General features: G+C 39.0%; 1 protein-coding gene across 2 annotated transcripts in view; it reads right to left on the minus strand.

Annotated features, from left to right (window-relative positions):
- CTNNA3 (catenin alpha 3) overlaps positions 1 to 19,319 on the minus strand; it is a 596,807-nt gene that overhangs the window by 34,344 nt on the left and 543,144 nt on the right. The gene's annotated exons all lie outside the window — the stretch shown is intronic.

Raw genomic sequence — 19,319 nt, forward strand, 5'->3', positions numbered from 1 at the left:
TCTCCTTTTCCCCCCCCCCCCCCCCCCCCCCCCCCGGGGGGGGGGGGGGGGAACGAGCAGCTGTGTGGTGCTTTGTTGCCAGCTGGGGTTAGACCATAACAAGGATTCACACCTCACTCACTACAAATGCTCTATTAACTTACTGAGTGAATCACTTTTTTCTCTTTTTTCTAGGAGAATCAATTTTGCAGTTCTGCAATCAATTCCTGCAGTAGCTTTTCTTCAGAAAAACAAAGTGGGCATGCAATCAGAATTTACAGGTATAAGGCTCATGGCTAATGTGGATTTAACCCTCCAGGTTGAAAGGAAGTGAAACTCCCGGTTCCTGGGTAAATATCTAATCTATCACCTATCTCTCTGTCACTAGAATATACTACTCTCCTAGCAATATTTTTAAACGAATCTTTTATCTCAATTTCGCCTTTTTTTTTAATTGTAAGGAAGGACTGGAATTATACTTACAGATCCCAATTGAAAAGGGGAGCCTAAACCCCACAGAATGAGGGATGTAACTTCATATTTATCATTCCTGTAGATTTTGTCTGCCCCTCCCAGCTCAATGTGCACAGTTTTAGATGAAATTTGTGAAGTGCTTGGTGTTCAAGGATGAAAAATGATGGTTTTTAGAATCAAGGCTATAAACAAAAAAAACTTTTATTACACCTGGCTGCATGTCTCTATCAGTTACACTTAGACAAACAGGAGGCAGCAGAGTTCCTCAGGAAATTCAGTTAGGGAGAACGTAATTGTAGATTGTACAGGTGGATCCCAGAGCTGACCTTTGCCTGTGGACACAGGAGCAAGAAAGATTCTAGTTTCACTCACTTTCTATCCCAGTCTGAGTTTACACATTTGGAAATTAGGAGAAAAAAATTCTTAATGCTAGCAAAACTGCTAGTGTAACTGACTAAAGGCCAAAACCACACTCAACATTTACAGATGCAATGGCTGAAGCAGTTCCACTCATTAACAAAATAAATGTAATATAAATAACAGTGTAGCCAGATGAGAAAAGGACAGTGTGAAGAAACACTAAAAGGTATGAGGTGAATGACCGTAAGCTCTCTGTATTAAATAGTATTTTGTAGCTATAAATACCTTTTGTGAGTAAAGGAATTTAAGACTTACAAAAATACCTGGACTACATGGACCCAGAAATGGGTCAGTGAAGGTCCAGGCAATGTGAACGCAGCACATATATTACTAACTATTCTATAATTCTGGAAATGAAAATGAGTTTAAGACAGAAGTTTCTCTTCCCTCTTCTTTTTTGCCTTCCTGCACTGGCAATATATCAGGTCTGCACCGCCCTCAAAGAGGAATAAGGCAGAGGAGGTCCAAAAATAAAGGCTTTTTTACAGCAAGAGTGGGGTGATATATATGAAACAAATATACTTTGTATTACATGGGCTGATCTGGCTAAGACTGGTTTTTATTGGATTGGTACCTTTGAGTGTGCAGAAGTCAGCCACAGACCCTACTGGAGTTCTGAACGCTGCCCTTCAAACTCTCTTGGTAGAAATGTTGGCAGAGCAATCGACCTCATTTTGTCTATCAGTTCCAAATGGTGTCTGCTGAGAGCCAATAAATACTGTCAATTCATAATCAAACAAACAAGTTGGAAGCATGCAGAATATAACAAAGAGATGAGTAACAGCCAACATGATTTTTCAAGGATAAATATTGTCAGACCAATGTAAAATAAGCTTTTATGGCTTCTGGAAAGATTAGAAGCTGTAAATACCATGTATCTTCAGATCTGCTTCTGAAATTGTCTCCTGTTGTATTTTCATAAATTACCTAAAGAATATGTGGTCTAGACAAAATAATTGCAAGGGAGATGCAAAACTGCTGGAAAAGCATACTCCAAGACAGACTGGTTATCAAAGGGCCACTGTCACAATGGAGGGAAAAATAGAAGAAGGAACCTGGTTTTGCTGGGATCTGCCTTGGTTTCTGCGCTGCTCAGTTCTTTCTTTGTGACTTGAATGAAGGAAAAAAGAGAATGCTTAATGAACTTAAACTTGATACTGATGTGGAAGGGGAAGGAAATAGGCTGGGAGGCCAGACTTGGAATTAAGAATTATCTTGAGAAAAGTATGGAAGAAAAAGTAGATGCAATTAAAAAAGGGTATGTGCACTCAGGTAGGTAAATCAAATGCACAGATACAAGTGGAGAATCAGTCCCTACACAACAGGACAGTAAGAAGCAATTTGGAATTTCAGTGGATCACAAATCTATCAGGAATAAATACCAGCATGCTGCAGAAGAAAAGGCAACGGGAAAATGGTAAACACAGAGGAGAAGTAACACTTCTGCTCTTTTTTACAGAAATGAGGTCTCTGTAGAAGAATTCCTGGAAAGACATAAGACTTAATTTATAAAAGAGAAGACCGAGTGCCAAGAGAATGGATTAGGTTTGGGTTTGCTTCCTAAAGCTTCAGCTTATTATGGTGGAATAAGCAGTAAGAATCTGTGAAAAATCTTGACATGGGAATTCCTCTTCAACTGCAGTCACTAGGTTATGTGGCACAAGAGGATTATATGGCACTTACACAGTTATATGGTTACATGGTCTATCAACAATGACATCTTACCTAACATCATGCATGTGTTATCTTGAAGGCATCTATTCTGTCAAAGCGGCCACCTTCTGTTCGAGGGAACAGTAGGAAGTGACACAGAATTTCTGGATGAGCCTGCAATAATTAGCCCAATGAATTCTACAGTGCTAGCTTTGAAGAAACCAAAGAAGTGGGAAAAATACTAAACAGAAACACTCCAAAAGTCCAGACTTTTCCTTTGAGTTAAATTGGCAGGAGGCCAACTATACTTCCTTCTTCTCCCAGACCTTTGCAGAATGATAATGCAACTATGGCTAAAGAAATATCGAAAATGAAGGCCAGTGTAAAAATCCACAGGAGCAGTTAAATCTTTTGCACCACTGTGGTAGTTAAATGGGAACTGGAAAGTACTGTTATTTACAGCAGGCTTTTTTACATCAATACAAGTTTGTATCAGTCCTATGATTTCTTTCTTTTTCTGCTCTGGGGCAGATTCTACAATCTAGATACTTCATTGTTGATCCCATGTTGGACATTTTCTTATCTAGGTCATCCTTCTCTCCCCAAATCCCTTGTGCTTTCACCAGCTTTACAAAATTAATAAAGCTATTTTTCAGAAGGCTTTGCTCTAAGAGGAACCCAGTCATTTATTTCTTTTTGTTCCTCTTACTTCCTGTATTTTGCCACCCAAGGCCAAAATAGAGCAATCAAAAATTTTCTCAGCACTTAGTAGACAATACAGAGGCAGATTTTTCAAAGGCCTTTAGTGTCTACCAATTTCAATTCTGATAGCGATGTCCAAAATTCTCTGAATTTCACTAAAATCATGACCGCTTGTGTGGTCTCTGAAGAAAATATGAGTCTTCTGGTAATTTCACAAAACATCATGAAAACCCTATGGTATATTTGTAGTTCACCTTCGGTGCCATGCCTGTGCAACAGTGATTCTCATTCAGGGGCCACCACTGCCCCTCAGGCACTGCGACACAGAACAGCATGGTCCCTGGCTATCAGTCTGCAGAAGCCCTTAGGTCCATCCTCGATAGTGTCTGTTCCTGACCTCTTCATACTTTTCCCAAAGCAGGCCATTTCTGACCCTGTAAAATACAATGTGACTACATAACAACAAACAAAATGCCCTTCATTTGTATTACTGTTTGGACAAACAATTTGATAATATTAAAACACAGAAGAGACCTTTTCTTAATGATCCACTCTTTTTTCTTCCTCTCTCTGCTTTGATTAATGAAGTAGGAATACAGCTATTTAAACATGAAAAGGACAAAACACTCTTGTTCCTAAGCTCACATATCCTATTTTGTCAGCTGTATAAACTTCCGTTAGAAAAATCCAGGCACTAAAAACTTGGCTGCAGGGTCAAAGGTGAACATGACAGTATTGCAAAATAACTGTCACTAGAAGTGCTATTTCTGGTCTCCAATTTTAAAAAGCATATGACTTAACACCGAGGAATTCTTGCTTCAGAATGTAGTCCTATATAGCAGAGTGCTGCTCCATGATCCTAATCATGACACTTTTGAAACTGAGAAATCCTGAAATAGTTAGTAGGGAAAAAATGCTGGTATTACTTGAATAATTACTGAACATTATGTTACCTGTCAAAGATGCTTCGTAACTTGGAACTACATCTTAAAATAGTATGGAAGAGGAGAGGAGAGGAGAGGAGAGGAGAGGAGAGGAGAAGACGCGAGGCAGAAGTCAAGTGGGAACAGAAAAGAAGGTATGTCAGGAGAGGAGCTGTACGTGTAGCCTGGGAGGTGGAAGAGCAGCTGAAACCCTTACTACAAAGTCTTAAATCAGAAGTCTGACAAAACTAATCACAGCATATCAGATATGTGGGAAGCAAAGCATCAAAGGGATATGTTTGTACATGTCTGAGACTGATGTGTCTGTATATGCATTGAATATTTATATGTGCAACAACCAAACACAGAACTGTCTGTATGTTTACATACACTTACAGAGGTGAAAATCTAAGAATTGTGAGATCTTCCCATACTTAGACTTGTGCACACAGACAGACACCCTTTCCCTTCACCTAGGACATCCAAAGATGTTTGGACTTCTCTTGCCAACCCTGATGAAATGCGTTAATGAAAATGTCCAATTTCTACCCAGTTGAGACCAGCTGCAGAAGGTGTATGTACTAAAAACAAACAAACAAACAGAACACCATATAATTAAATATATATTTTTTTATTATATGTAAAATAATAACAATATAAAATTATCATTGTGATCTGAAGATGAAAAGCACTTCATAGTGCTTCACAAAGCTAGTTGTTGTTACTAAATTATTTTCTCAGTGGATTTTACACTGGACTCAAAAAAAAAAAAAGTAAAGAAGAAAAAAAGAAAAGAATGCCAAAAGCCTGTACTGATAAAAATAGTGGAAAGACAGGAAGCTGCCCTCCTGCAGCAGGTCTCAACTGGGTATAAACTGGACACTTTGATGATGCATTTCATCAAAGACTGCAAGAGAAGTCCAAATGTCCGAGGGTGTCCGTCTGTGTGCTAAGTGTAAGTATGGAAAGAGCTTGCAATTCTTAGTTTTTCAGCTCTGTAAGTGCATGTAAACATAGAAACACTTCTGTGTTTCGTAGTAGTTTACTAAAAATAGAGATGAAATTGTAACAAAAGCAGTGGTTTGTACAATATAGCACAACTGAGTAAATTTGATGATGCCATCACTGAGCAGATGCCATCCATGAAGCTCAATGATTTGTGTTTTGTTTAGTTACAGAGGAAACAATTTACAGATGTAGAAACTGGTTCCCCCAGTTAGCTATTTCATAGCCACTTTTTCCTGTGCCACCAGAAATCTCTCCCCAAATCTCCCTCTGATCTGTTTATCACATCCATACACAAACAGTATTGGTACAATGTAAGAGAATACAACGTCACAAGTAAGTGAGTTCTGGTATCTAAACCAGGCACCAATTATTTGTTTCTCACCTCTTTTTCCTCTCATTATCTCTCAGATGTTTCTCCATCTCTTTCTGCTTCCAAATCCAGCTTTTCAAAGGACACTTTGATTTTTTAGTTGCTAAGAAGGTCAGCAGATCTTACCAGTCATGGGCTTTAATTTGGATGTCTATAATTTTTAATCGCTATGTTACATATCTACAGTTACTGCTTTGCTGATTACAGGAAAAGACTCTGCTATTTGCCTCATCAATCTCCCTTCTCCTATTTTCCCTGTCATGAACAGAAATTATCCAGAGACTTTTAACATCTCTAATAGAAAAAACCATCCAATAGCCTCACAGACTGTATGTTTCAGTAATTTTTAAAATCCAAGCCTTTCCGTAAGTAGCAACTATTTGGTTATGAACAAATAACGTTAAAATTGTATGCATACATGTTAATAAATGCACAGCTTCCTTGCAGTCTGACCTGGATTATGCAACGAAGTGGACAATGCAAAAGGGGATGTCAAATCTTCTCCTTTACAAACAGGCCAGACACAATGTCCACGATACTTCTGTAGGCACTGACAGCCTGTCTGCAGAGGTACTTAGGGTTGTGTCCTGTGAGGGCTGAAAGAGCAAACAGGGAGGTATTTGGCTATGTGGAATATGTTTCAAATGTAACAGCACTGCAGCTCCATATCTGCACTTTCTCAAAGCACAGAGGTGAATTACAGCTGAGTCAGAAAGTCAGCATTATCTCTAAGGACTCCCACTGCAGAGTGGCCCATCTGCTTCCCACTCTTATGGACACTGTTAAATTTTCAACAGGAGTTGTAACGTGGTCTAGAAAAAGCAAGTCTTAACAGCCTGGAAGCAGAAAAAAGCCATTGGAGGGTTACTAATGAAACAAAATATGAACGTAGGCAGTACAGTGCAAACATATAGCAATGCCACTTAAGTCAATATTGTCTTATAAAATCCTCTTGCTATGCTGTAACCTTTAAAAAATGAAAAAAACATTCCTTTTGTTCTTCGAAGTGTATCTTTTCAGTTCTCCAATGAGAGAAAGCAAATTAATTGTTCCGAAAATAATTTATTGCATCTGTTTTCTATTAACTTTTTTTCTTTAAAAGAATCCAGCCACATATATATCCAGACTATTTCCTTACTGTTTCAGAACATGCCTTGTAGCAAGACCTGTTACAGCAATTAAAACTCAGTGAATCCCAAAAGGTAGAGGTTAAAACTCAAACAGTAAATTTGAATTTGGTGCTTTATGACCACTATGCTATAATTTTTTGAGGGGATTTATTTCTTGTTCAATTGCGTCATTAAAAAAAAATAACTTAATGCAGACCTTACCTTTTGAAATTTTACAGCAATGCACAGACACTCATGAACAGAGTGTTAAAACTGAGTTACTGGGAACTTGGCACAGGGTAATGCTCTTGTAGGACATCATCTCTCTAAAACAGGACAGTTGATCTCTCTCTGGACTCTCTATTATAAGTGTCCTCACCACTGCATCTTCAGCTGGATTGTGAGACTTCCCAAACCATTCTTCTGCTGAGTTTTTATCATTCAGCTGGCCTGTGGTCCTACATGACCACTCCAGCCTGTGCATAATCAATCCATTGCTATTCATTAACCAAACTACATGCATCCTCACGACTTTAGTGAGGTACAAAGGATTGTCCTAAGTCACCATTTCTACATCTGCAGCAACAGTTTCTACTGGCTATTTACAAGTATCTTCTGTGTACAGTTTCACCAATTTTGCAGCAGAAACTGCCTGGGGAGTCTGGACAGGCCAGATTCTCCACCTCGGCTGTTTATCAACACAGCAGGAGCTGCCTGAGAAAACCTTAAAGACACTCTAGAACTCTCATCTGGAGAGCTCCTGTACCACCTGGTTACATCCTTCTTGGTGAAGGTGGCTAGAAGTTCAGTCAATCACCTTGTCCGCATTCAGTCCACTGTTCCAAATCCTTCCATTGTCTCGTGGATGCAAATGACTACACGGGGAGTGCCTGGACCACACACGCAATTAAATGAATTCACTAGCACATTCTGTGAAACATGAAATTGTCATATTTTTCTAACTTTTGAAATCTTTTCCATGTTTTTAGAACAAAGCAGGGATGGAGTGCATGGTAGGATCTGACCCTACATGTTTTCACACTTAGTAAAACGAATGGCATATATGAACGAGCAGAAAGTACCTCCCCCTCTGGCCTCAAGCAGGTATGATCATTTCTGGATGTAGAAAATAAGCTAATACAGAATAAATCAATGCAATTTAAAAACACAAACTACTTGAAGAAAACCATTAGTAACTCTGGCAGATGCATAACTAAACACTTAAATTCAGAAGGGCCGAGCTAAAGGTTGAGGGTGCCAGCTACCCTCTGGACATGGAGTTATGGAGAAGCTTTTAATTACATCATCACAAACCCAGAGTAAAAAATTGGTACAATTTACTTGCTCCTGGTGGTGGGGGGGGGGAAGGGGGGGGGGGGAAATGGATGGTAGCAAAAGAAGATGTAGACTGTAAAGAACTGTCTTCTAATGGATTTTTAGATTTTCAAACATGAAAGCAAACAAAAGAGAGAGTAAATTCATTATCCAAAAATAAACATTGAAAAACTCAAACTTTGAGTTCAGAGAGCTCTTTTTTATGAATTATAGTAAGACAAAAAGACTGTCATGAACTAGAGTCACAGAATGAGACCTCTGATTCAGTAATATGGGATAATAGTGCCAGCTGTATTATATACCCAAATAGCTGTAATTATGCATTTATATGTACTATATGACCAATCTGTCATTCTTGAGCTTACACTTTTCATCTGTTTTTTTTCCCTAATCCAATTGACCGCAATCCCACTAATCAGATGACAGTAGAAATTGCAAAGGAAGGTAGATTAATTATTTCAGTTTGCTCTCACATATGTCAGTAGTTCACAACATTAAACACCACATATATTTTGTGGTGAGATAATTAGATACCTTTTGGAGTAGCTGCCTCTACATGGAGACTACCTTGCAAGTAAAGACAGCGTATCTATATTTCAATACCAGCGAAACAAACTGGAAAATCCGGGAAACCTGTCTCACACACACCCGCACCCACCCACACGCACGCGCACGCATGCACACACACACACAGGGTGACCTGCTTTCTTAACAAGTTTCTAGCTTTCATTACACCTCCCAGATTAACACAGCACATAGTACATAAATGTATGAAATGCGGGATCCTTCTCCACTATCCGCCACCTGGCTTCCTTGGAAATATCTATGGCCAATGGATCAAACGTAGGTATTTTATGCAGCTGGTCAAGACAAACCATGGTAGTCCCACTCTGCCATAAACTCCAGCTACGAAACAGGGCTGAGGACAAGCAATGAGGGCTGGAGAACATTCTCCACGCAATTCTCTGTATTCTAGCAAGCAAAGCACTATTAGCCTGCCACCAGCTCACCTGGCAACTCCCTTCAGCGCTTCCCTAGACATGCTAATTGTCTGGGTGTTTTATTGACTGCATCTATTGCTGCATGCAGCCATCCTGACACAAGGACTGCCTACGCACAATAGATATGCCTTGAATACACCACAGGCATTATGGTCTACTGCCATTTACACAAAGAATTCCACTTTGGGGCTTTCGGGTATTTAGAAAACGTGACTCCTCAGTGGATGATGGAGATGATTAAGCACTTTTACAAATTTAGGTTTCCGTACTTACAAGGTCATGAGACTCATAAGATACATGTCTCCTGCTGAGGGTATGTCAGAGACTACCTAAAGATAGAAAAGAAAGCCAGAACCTGTGCAGTCTGTACAGGTGTGAACACAGCTGCTGAGAGGTCTTTTAACACAATTAAGCTAAGAGCTGTATCAACACCACACAGTTTTAATTCTGAACTCTTCTTATCTCAAATTTTCTCATTCCCCTTGACTATATCTTCAATCATAGTAATTAAAAAACCTCATCCAGATCTCAAAAATCACAAGACTGCCCAAAAAGCATGCCGCTCAGATTATTTTGAGCTTGTTTTATTTCTAAAGCTCAAGGCTGAACACTGGTCATGTCTTCAAGCTTTTAATCTCTAATCATGAAAGCCCAAACCATTCTACCTTTAAATAAGGTTTAAGGCTCTGCCCAACTCAAAACAAGGTCTTCCTTAGCATGGACAGCTATGGTGAGTGGCCACTCTTTACCAGGCCGTCCCTACCCTGCCAGGCAGTAGCAACAGGAGACCTTGATGCACTGCAGCTTGGTGCCATGACTGTAGTCACTGTGGACACCTCTGCAAGAACAGAGGGGAGAGATGATGGCTGGAAGAACAAAAAATATCTTCACATGTGAAGCAGAGCCCTGAGAAGCTCATCTACCCACAGGTCTTCAGAAGCAGATACTTTAGGGGAAAAAAAAAAAAAAAGAAACTCGTATTGCTAGATGCAGAAGAAAATTGGGAGAACTGGCAAAACTGATTAACAGTAGTAAAATCATGGGCTAGAAAGGAGGCCATGCTACAATCAGGTCTGTCTTATGGCATTATTTTACTCTACGCAGTTAGCCTCTGCAAATCTCTTTTTCACCTTCCCTCTAACGTTTTTTGAATTACTTGAGTTGATTCACAGCACAACCATTTTACCTCTTTCTTGCCCTTACTTCCTACTGTAATATTCTTTACTGAAGGGTTTATCATTCCACTGAAATGTTGATTCCAAAATGAATCTTTCAGAATGCCTTTACTACATGTAACATCATCTTGCTAATCACCAGTCATGCCATTTTCAGAGTTTACATGTGCTATCCTACTTCTGGTGTTAACATGTGCTATTAATAATCATATTTTTCAACACTTCTACCCACAAGCTATCATTAATAGCTTTTAAAGCTACTTGAAAGAACAAGACCTCTCAGTGGTACAATTATAATTTTAACTACCCAGTATGTCACAACAAAGGAATCAGTCTTCTGAAAAATCTCCAGAAAAATACAAACTAATACCAAAGTTTGATTCAAAAACTCACCTGAGTTATCAGTAACCTGCTAACATTTTTTCTCAAAAAGATGTCTTTGACTAATGGTATATAAAAATACTGCAAAATTGTCTTTCAGAGTGCTCATCTAGTGTTTTGCAAAGAAAAAACTCACAATGATCAAAGATTTTGCAAATATGATACATGGATTTTAAGTTGAATGAAGTTTAGGACACAGAACATGGGAATGAAAGAAATATTTGGAGTTAGGGAGTCAGTTTTCTGGTAGTTAAACTACTATACCTTATAATTGTATTCATCAAATTTTCAAGTTTCATCTTCAGAAACAATGGCAATTTTTGCCTGATTGTGACATCTGACATTTAGAAAGGGGAGTTATGAAGTTGTACACTCTCCATGCCATGCATTATAAATTCAACAGCAATTGGAATTAAAGATGCTCTTGAGCCTAGAGAGGTACCAAAATCAGGATTACCAGAACCAAAATGCTGCAGCAAACCTGTAATGATAGGCTGTAGGTCGGTAATGGAAGACAATAAAAGTCACCTTTCATAATTAGTTCATTCAATTAGCAGAATCATATTTTAGAATTTACCAGAAAACTGTCCTCATAGATTTGTTTTAAAAAAAAAGCACTTTCAATGTTGCAAAATGAAACAATGGCATGATATATAATGTAATTAAAACATTTTGTAATAAAAAATAAGAATGTACTCATCAAAAATTTACATTTTATGTTATATATGCACCTAGCACATCTGCTATGCCATTGTGACAGATGTTTATTAATATGGATATCTAATAATATTGCTAGATTGCTAATGGCTCAGTAATCCATCTTCTAAATATCACACGAGTTTCTGATTATATGTTGAACCAATTATCAAAAGATTTCCAAAGAATTACTTCTTTACCTCTATGGTCTCTGAAAAGCACCATTAACTTGCACTTCTGTTTCAACAACAATGTACAATTCTATCATAGCGATACTTACAACGTGTTTATAATATGTATGTTGTATGAGAGACTTATTTTAAAGACATTTCCTTTAATATGAAAACTAGTATGAAAATCAGATAAAATTAATAGAAATGTGTTTTGATATGAGAGATTTCTTAAAAGAATATGTTCTGTGGTAAGGCTGGTGATCATGAAACAGGTGACTCAGCTGGACACTACTCCTTTCAGTTATCTTCAGGAATGTATAGATCCTAAATACTACTTCCTCATGCATTAGTCCACCCTAAAATTTTTATGCCTTGCAACATGCAACCTGTTTTTTCCTCTCAGTTTGGTTCTTATGTCCAGAGGAAAGGAGTAAACTTCCCCACATCAAAATAGGATACTGATTTTCAAATTTCTTTTTCTTGTTCAACTTCAAAATCTCCAAGTAGAAAACCTCATGTCTTCCTGCCAGAGTACTACAGATCATGCACTTATTTGAAATGCTGGCATTTAGTTAGAGAGTTAGTTAGTTAGACAATTAGACAATTCAGTTAATTATTGAAATATTTGGTTACAGCTGAACATCAGTGTTTTAAGATTCCTCAAACTGTGGAAATAATAATGGTTTATTAAATTAAAGACCATAGTATCCTTTCCTAATATCGCAGCCATTAACTACTGATGTCCACTATACATTTTTACTCACCTTTACTGTGTGTGGACATATTCTCTTACCAACTCTTCTCTTAATTTCTAAGCCCTTATGAAGGTATAGATAAAGCTTACTTTATTACAAGGAAGTTCACAGAAAAGGAACAATCTGGACTTGTTGGGCTTGAATTTTTGAATTCCCTTGATTTTTCTGATACTACTTTAGCCCCATTTGTTTTCTACTAGACATTGTCTAGCTCACTGACAAGTTGCTGTTTCATGTGGCACTGCCACAGAATCAGACTAAAAGGCAACAGAAGCTCTTGAAAGTGTTGCCTTGGACACCAGATATGATCAGAATCCTTCAGATAGAACTCTTCAGAGCTAAACCACCACCTAGTGTCATCCTATTTGTTGCATTTCAAGGGTTAGGGGTTATGGGTTTGTTTGTGTTTTGGGTTTTTTGAGTAAAAACAGTAAATACATTTTTTACTTTTACTTCCTCCATTTTACAATTGCCTAACGGGCATGGCCAGAAGAAGCACTTTCAGTCCTAGGTAGTCTTCATGACTGCACTACTTACTTGACTCTTACTGAAAAAGTACCTGGCTTTAAAACACTATGCAAAGAGGAAACTAATTTCAGATTTTTAGAATAAAAAGATATACTTTGCATAATGAAAAAGAACAGTTTTAGAGACATTGCATTGTATTGCATTTTCTTTGTTCTTTATCAATTTGATACTTGCCTTGTTCATGCTTTGGAAAAAAAGTAAGTAAACAAATTCTCATTTATACTGTTGATGACTCACAGAGTTAGGAACAGCTCTACAGCACCAAAGAAAAAGTCTCATGATGTTCCCATCCTCCCAAATCGCCCACATTTTTCATGGTGGGCTCTCCTCATCGCTCTTTACTTACGTAAACACAGTGTAACACAGAGAGTGTGTGAATGAAATCTTTGTATTGTCAGCCTCACGCATTCAAATATCATGAGTCAGGCTTGAAAATATCACAGAACTGGAATAAATACCATGAGACTTGAAATAATAAATCTGAGGTTCTTTGTATTTACTTTCTGTTTTCCAAGCCTTCAGGGGTCACATCTTCAGGATCTGCTCAACAGCCATGAAACTTACTTAAAAAATGCTGGAGGTAAGTTTCACCTACAATAACATATCTCAAGTGCTAAGACATGAAGTAATATACATAGAAAGATTTCTAATAATGTTGTGAGTTGTCAACACTGACTATATGAGTCTAAGAAAAGAGCAGTTAAAACATGGAAGGTCTTAATTCCTGTTCTGCTCATCAAACATCAGTAAGAAAGCTCTCCTGCAGCCATACGGTGGTGAGAGATAAGTGGTAGTATGAGAGGAGGATGTGGTCACTGGCTAGAACTCATCACTGATGCAAAAAAAAACCCAAAAAACAAACAAACAAACAAACAAAAAAGCAAAAAAACAAAAACATGCAAGTACAAACTACTTCTGTAAGGGGAATTCACCATAATTGTAGCCTCTTGCGACTTTTAGACGCACAGGATACACTCCGTGGAAGTTTAGCATACACACAGATTGGGGGGTACAGCCCTTAGTTATCTCCAATGGTGTTTGCTACATACGTGCAAATGACTTGAGGTGTTGTGCAAACCGAGCAGTGTACTGCTGTAGTTACTCTGCTAGCAGCACTGGTAAGAGCCACGTCAAGGCCAGCCTTCTGTTTTGCTGGGCATGAAGCAGTTTTGAAAGTACTGATGTTTGCTAAACACCAAAGGAAAGAGCAGGATCTTCTTTGGTGGCACACAGGGATGCTCAGTATCTCTCAGGAAGTTTGCAGGATCTTTGACCTCCCAACAAAAGGTTGTCTGCTTGATTTGAGACTTCATGGGCCTGCTACATCTTCCTTTCATAAATATAAAATTATTAACTATTACAGTTATAATACTAGAACTTTTTGGCAAGTTTGTCCACAGGAAATGCACACTGATGCTTTGTAATTTTCATGGTAGTCTCCTCACTGTTGCAGCAAAGATGTGGGAAAAATTATTAACATGGGTGCTGTCTGTTAGAATGTATACCCTCTGGCGGAAAGTCTGCTTATAGTGTTGTACAAAGCTGCTTAGCTCACTTTACTTCCCCCCCCCTTAAGAATAAGGAATTTGCTGCTGACTGGCAATAGAGAGCATTCATCATTCCTGCTGCAGAATGCTGGGGGTGAGGAAGGGATTTCCTTCCCCGCAGTGATGCAAGAACTCACCTGCTGAAATCCTTGGCTCCAGAGACTGCAAACTAGAGCCAGAATTTGGGTCTTACATAGATCATTCCTTACTGTTTTGAACTGCCTGGTGCAACCTCAGCAAGACAGGCCATTCCTGGTTATATTATGTTCTTCAAAGGTTTTCTTAACAACCAAGAAGGCTAGAAACTTTTCTTAATGGACACACAGTTTCTGCAGAAAATTATATTCAACACAATTAACACAATTCAATAGGGCAAGTTACTTGCCATCACTGTCACTGTCACTTTGCTATGTCAAGATGAAAGCATTGGCACAGGCTCTCTGGTGAATGAGACTTTTAAATTATATCATAGTAGCTGAAATTTCGTAGGACTGAAAGGGGGAATTATCCTCTGAGAGTATTTCAGTTGAATACAACATGCCCAAAAAGTAACGATAGGCCTGAATAGAAACACCACTTTGACTATTTTTTCATCAGAATTAAACCATATTTTATTCTAAGGCCTAAAACTATAGCTGCAGCTTGTTTCCTCAGCCTACAGGACTTAAATTTGAAGAGAACTTCTGGAATAAGTTACTGCCTTGGCAGGCAATGCAGTACAGACAGCTGCTTGTTCACTGAAATCCTGACAAAATCCTGAGGGTTTCTGCTCTGAGGCTTGTACTCTGTCCCAGGCCATAAGAAGGAGAAGTTCTCTCCCTGTATTAATAGCCCTTCTTTATTGATGAGAAAAGCTGCTTTTATCACAGTTAAGCAACCCATTAAACAGCCATGTTTACTTATATATTTATCTTTACATTTATAATGGTCCTCTCACTGCATGAGCAGAATTATGGGGCCATATAGTTTTTTAGCATGGCTTGTCTTAGCATTGGTTGGAAAGACAACTCTTCCAAATTTTGTTAAAGTACTAGTAACATTCACTCAGTCAAACACTGCACAACCTGACTCTGAAAAGGAAACACAAGATGGCAGAATGTGTGATGGAAGAATGGCACTGTGACTGAGAAACTTAGTGGGGACTTCCCTCTACAATACTTCCATAATAATTCTTCCTTCCACCCACATTCTGTTTGCTTTGCCTATTGTCAGAAGCCAAGGTGAGACCTTATCTGAGTGGTTCTCACTTGGGAACATGGGAGAGCAAGGAGATGATGTGCATTCCCCATCCCAACAACTGGCTGTTCTTTAAACACCAGCCAGACGTCACATTAGGTCCACTGAGAGAGCTTCATGATTACGGTGGGGCCTCAGGGCCTGCCATATTTTAGACAAGAATTGCTCTTGGAGAGAATTTGGTGGACTACTCTGAAAGTGTCCTTTGAGGAAAAAACCCAAACAAATCCCACAGTCAGTTAAAAAAGGTATAAGAAAAGAAAGATAAGATTCTCCAAGTAACTCATTGACTCTCTTATTAATCTAGGTTGAACTGCAAGTGCCAAAAGCAAAATTACTTGTGTAAAGGAAAGCTGCAAAAAAACCACACGTGAAAAACAGAACACTCTTGACACAGATAAGCTGCAATGATTAATCTGGATATGACCTACACATTTATAGCCACTGAATATTTATAAATGCAAACAACACATTTTAGGCATAAAAGGAAAATTAAAGGAAATACTGAGTGAACACTTGCAATACCCCTTCCAACAGCAGTAACTTCTTTGGCAGCAACTTTTTCCTGCCATACCCTGTGTTACCCACACCATGACAGCAAAACCCTTGGTATAACATAGCAGCAAGCTCTTACACTTGCTAGTAACAGATGTCCAGCATCTGGTGCCTGCAGCTCACGCCTTCCTGTATAAGCACTGAGAACTCTTTAAGGAAATCACTTTTAGAATATTCATGATATTCTCATCTGCCACCTCTGACTGGCCCACTTGAAAAGCAATATAGACAGAGACCAGACAGCATTAATGAAGAGAGAAATAGAATCACGTATATTCCAGTATAGAAACCTTGAAGTGCTAAATTAACTGGGAACTACGCTTTGTTTGTAACTATTTAGCCAAAAAAATGTTATTTAAGAGCAGAGCATTACAATATGTCTAGCGATTACCACAGGCCCATACATACAGAAGAGGCTTCTCAGCCATTACTCACTGAAGAATATGGTGCTCTGCATAGATGATTTAACCAACAGGAAAAAGATGTTGTTTAAACCAATGAACGAAACTCTGAAAATAAATCACTGCCTAATGCTAAATATAAATCAAAGGTGTTATTGTAAATGGCCAAGTATTTTCTTAATTTTAGTCCTAGCTTATACAGTTCACGTTCAGCTCTAGGGAAGACAGATAGACCCACCTCAGGATAGCAAGAGAACTAGTGGTCGAGTCATCCCGGTGGAAGTGGGAAGCTGACCTGAATGGTGAAAAGCAGAAACTACATTCCTCTGCTTCCTCCTTCTCTGACACAATACTGATCAGAAGCACACTATCTCCAGAATACCATGCATCCCTGGGGGTAGCCATATGGGACCAAGTGTGCCCACAACCCCCCTCCACTCCTTCTTTACAGCTCTGGTTGTATTTTATTTATTTTGCATCTCAGTATGTTGATGACACATGGTCTTTCCATAAATCTAAAGATGATGTCAATGACAATGTCAGCTGCTTCTTTTAAGGGAATAATAGAGGTATGTATGTAGGGATGATCTCCATGATCTGTGAAACAAGTATGACTACAGCAGATATCTTTGAACAATAGCTTTTCAATAAGTTTACCATGGAATGAAGATACCCTGCTGAACTCTGAGACTCCTTCCATTAACTCTCACCCACCCAGGGTATACTGAACAGTGTCACTCCTTCCCTCTGCCATCACAGAGCACACAGAACTAGTGGAATTGTTTGATCCACTACTTGCTGACAATAAGGATAGCTCTCAGATGATCTTAACAGTTCAGTATTGAGACAGGTATGGGAAAATATTGTGAAAGAAAACCTCATGTTTGCAATCTGTGATACAGATCCCTCTACATTTCTACCTTTTGCCATCTTCTACCAGCTCAGGTAACAGCCGTGAAGCAATCTTTCAATAAAGAAATCATGGTATTACTGCTGTTGGGCCTATGCTGCATTAAGACTACATTTGTGTGACGTGGATATTGCCAAATACCCATATCATGTTTACTCACATTAAGGCCACAGACCCTCCATATCCCCAGATACTGACCTCCAAGTGGTCAACTAGCTGTGGTCATTCTACAAATCAGCCTTGAAGCAGCAGTAAGTCCCCTGACCACATGGTCTGTGGCAGACAGAAGGGCACCTACTCTGCTTGTACTTCAACTTGGCTGATGAAAACAAGATCTGGTGCAGGGAGGCAGCACCGGGCTCTGAGCAGGTATTTGTGTGAACATGCCTCACTGCAATAATGGTGACTGGTGGCCATCTGGCTTACAGAAAATCTAGCACTACAAGCCAGTCCATCCAAACACGAGCTTTGTCCATCATTTCTCATTTGACCTTCTTTCCAGCCAACCAGAGGTATGTGTCTGCACAGAACACATACACAGAACACAGATAAGGGAAAAGCCATCTTTATACTAAGAAAGCTGAAATCTGCTCTCAGCTGGTGTCATGGCAGTCAGGAGTTTGGGCCAGAGGCTCGGTATGGGCATACCTCCTTCTGCCCTACAGTCTTATGCCTCAAAGGTGCCAAGAATATAGTAGGATGGAGAGGCAAAACTATTTGCTAACCTTTATGAACAGTAGTACTACATCAGATCTGAGGCATACTAAGAGAAGCTGAATGCCACTACCAGTTCCATTTTAAGGAGAAAGACAGAGTTTTAATCCCCAAGGGTACCAAAACAGCAGCCACCAAAGGCACTGAATAAAAAATATGTGTTAAAAAATGCTGTATAATGTTGAATAAAAAAGTGTGAAAACCACTGGTAGGCTGTGTGAACCCTGAAAGGTCCTGGTTTAATTAAAAAAGGTTGGAACAGACTCCAGTCATATTTTTAGCAGAAAACACAGCAATTCAGCACTCTTTCTGTTGTTCACCATCCTCCCAAGGTGAGCATTTGTGAATAGTTTTTCTCAGAAGTACGCATATTCAAAAAAGGAAACTAAACTAAAAGGATGCTAAATAAAATGAATCATATAGAAAATACAGTAAGGCTGCTTGTAGCCCTGCAGCTTCTGGGAACAATTATATTTTATTAGATGGCAACTCCATCCTAGCTTGACTCTTGGCCATAAAGAAACCAAAGGTTCAACAGAAATTATTTCCTGTGGATTGATCACTCAGACAGAAGAAAGTCAGACATTTGGTAGGGTGAGCAGGGGGAGGAGAAACAGTACAGGTGAATTGATTTCATGAAGGTCTTATCTCTCGGAAATAACCATGGCTTCATCTGCGCAGAGGAGGGTGACTATAGCAAGTGCTACGGTGCTGTCAAACAACTGGTCTGTAACACAGTTTAGGGAAGAGGGGAAAATAATAGTAAAATAATCCTTTAGGAAAGACTGAAGTCATATACTGAAAAGAAAATTCTAACCATACTTCCTCTCCCCATCCTATAATGTACTTCTGATATACCAAATGACCAAAGCCAGGCACGCAATTTGGAGAGCCACTAGCTGATTTGGATATGGCTGGGTACCCCCATAAAACCTGCTTTTTAGGGTGTGCTGTGCCTTCACCTCATCTACACGTTAAAGGATATGGGATAGGTCCAGAACATGAAGGGTCAAAGCCTAATTTTTCTCCAATGCTTATGACTTACTGTACATGTCAATGTAAAAGAAGGTAATTTGCTTCAAGTAACTGATTCTTACAACAATACCACAAAATTTCTTTGCTTTGGAAAATATGACTTACAGACTCAAAATTTTTTCATGTCTTACATTCTGATAGAGAAGCCTCGAAATACAAAGTTGGATAGCGTTGCTTCTAAGGGTAAAGAAGAGGGAAGAAGATGGCAGAGAAGTCCCTGACTACAAGCCTTCCTCATT

Source organism: Aptenodytes forsteri, unplaced genomic scaffold (genome assembly GCF_000699145.1).
Source record: "Aptenodytes forsteri isolate BGI_AS27 unplaced genomic scaffold, ASM69914v1 Scaffold349, whole genome shotgun sequence".
Lineage (NCBI taxonomy): Eukaryota > Metazoa > Chordata > Aves > Sphenisciformes > Spheniscidae > Aptenodytes > Aptenodytes forsteri.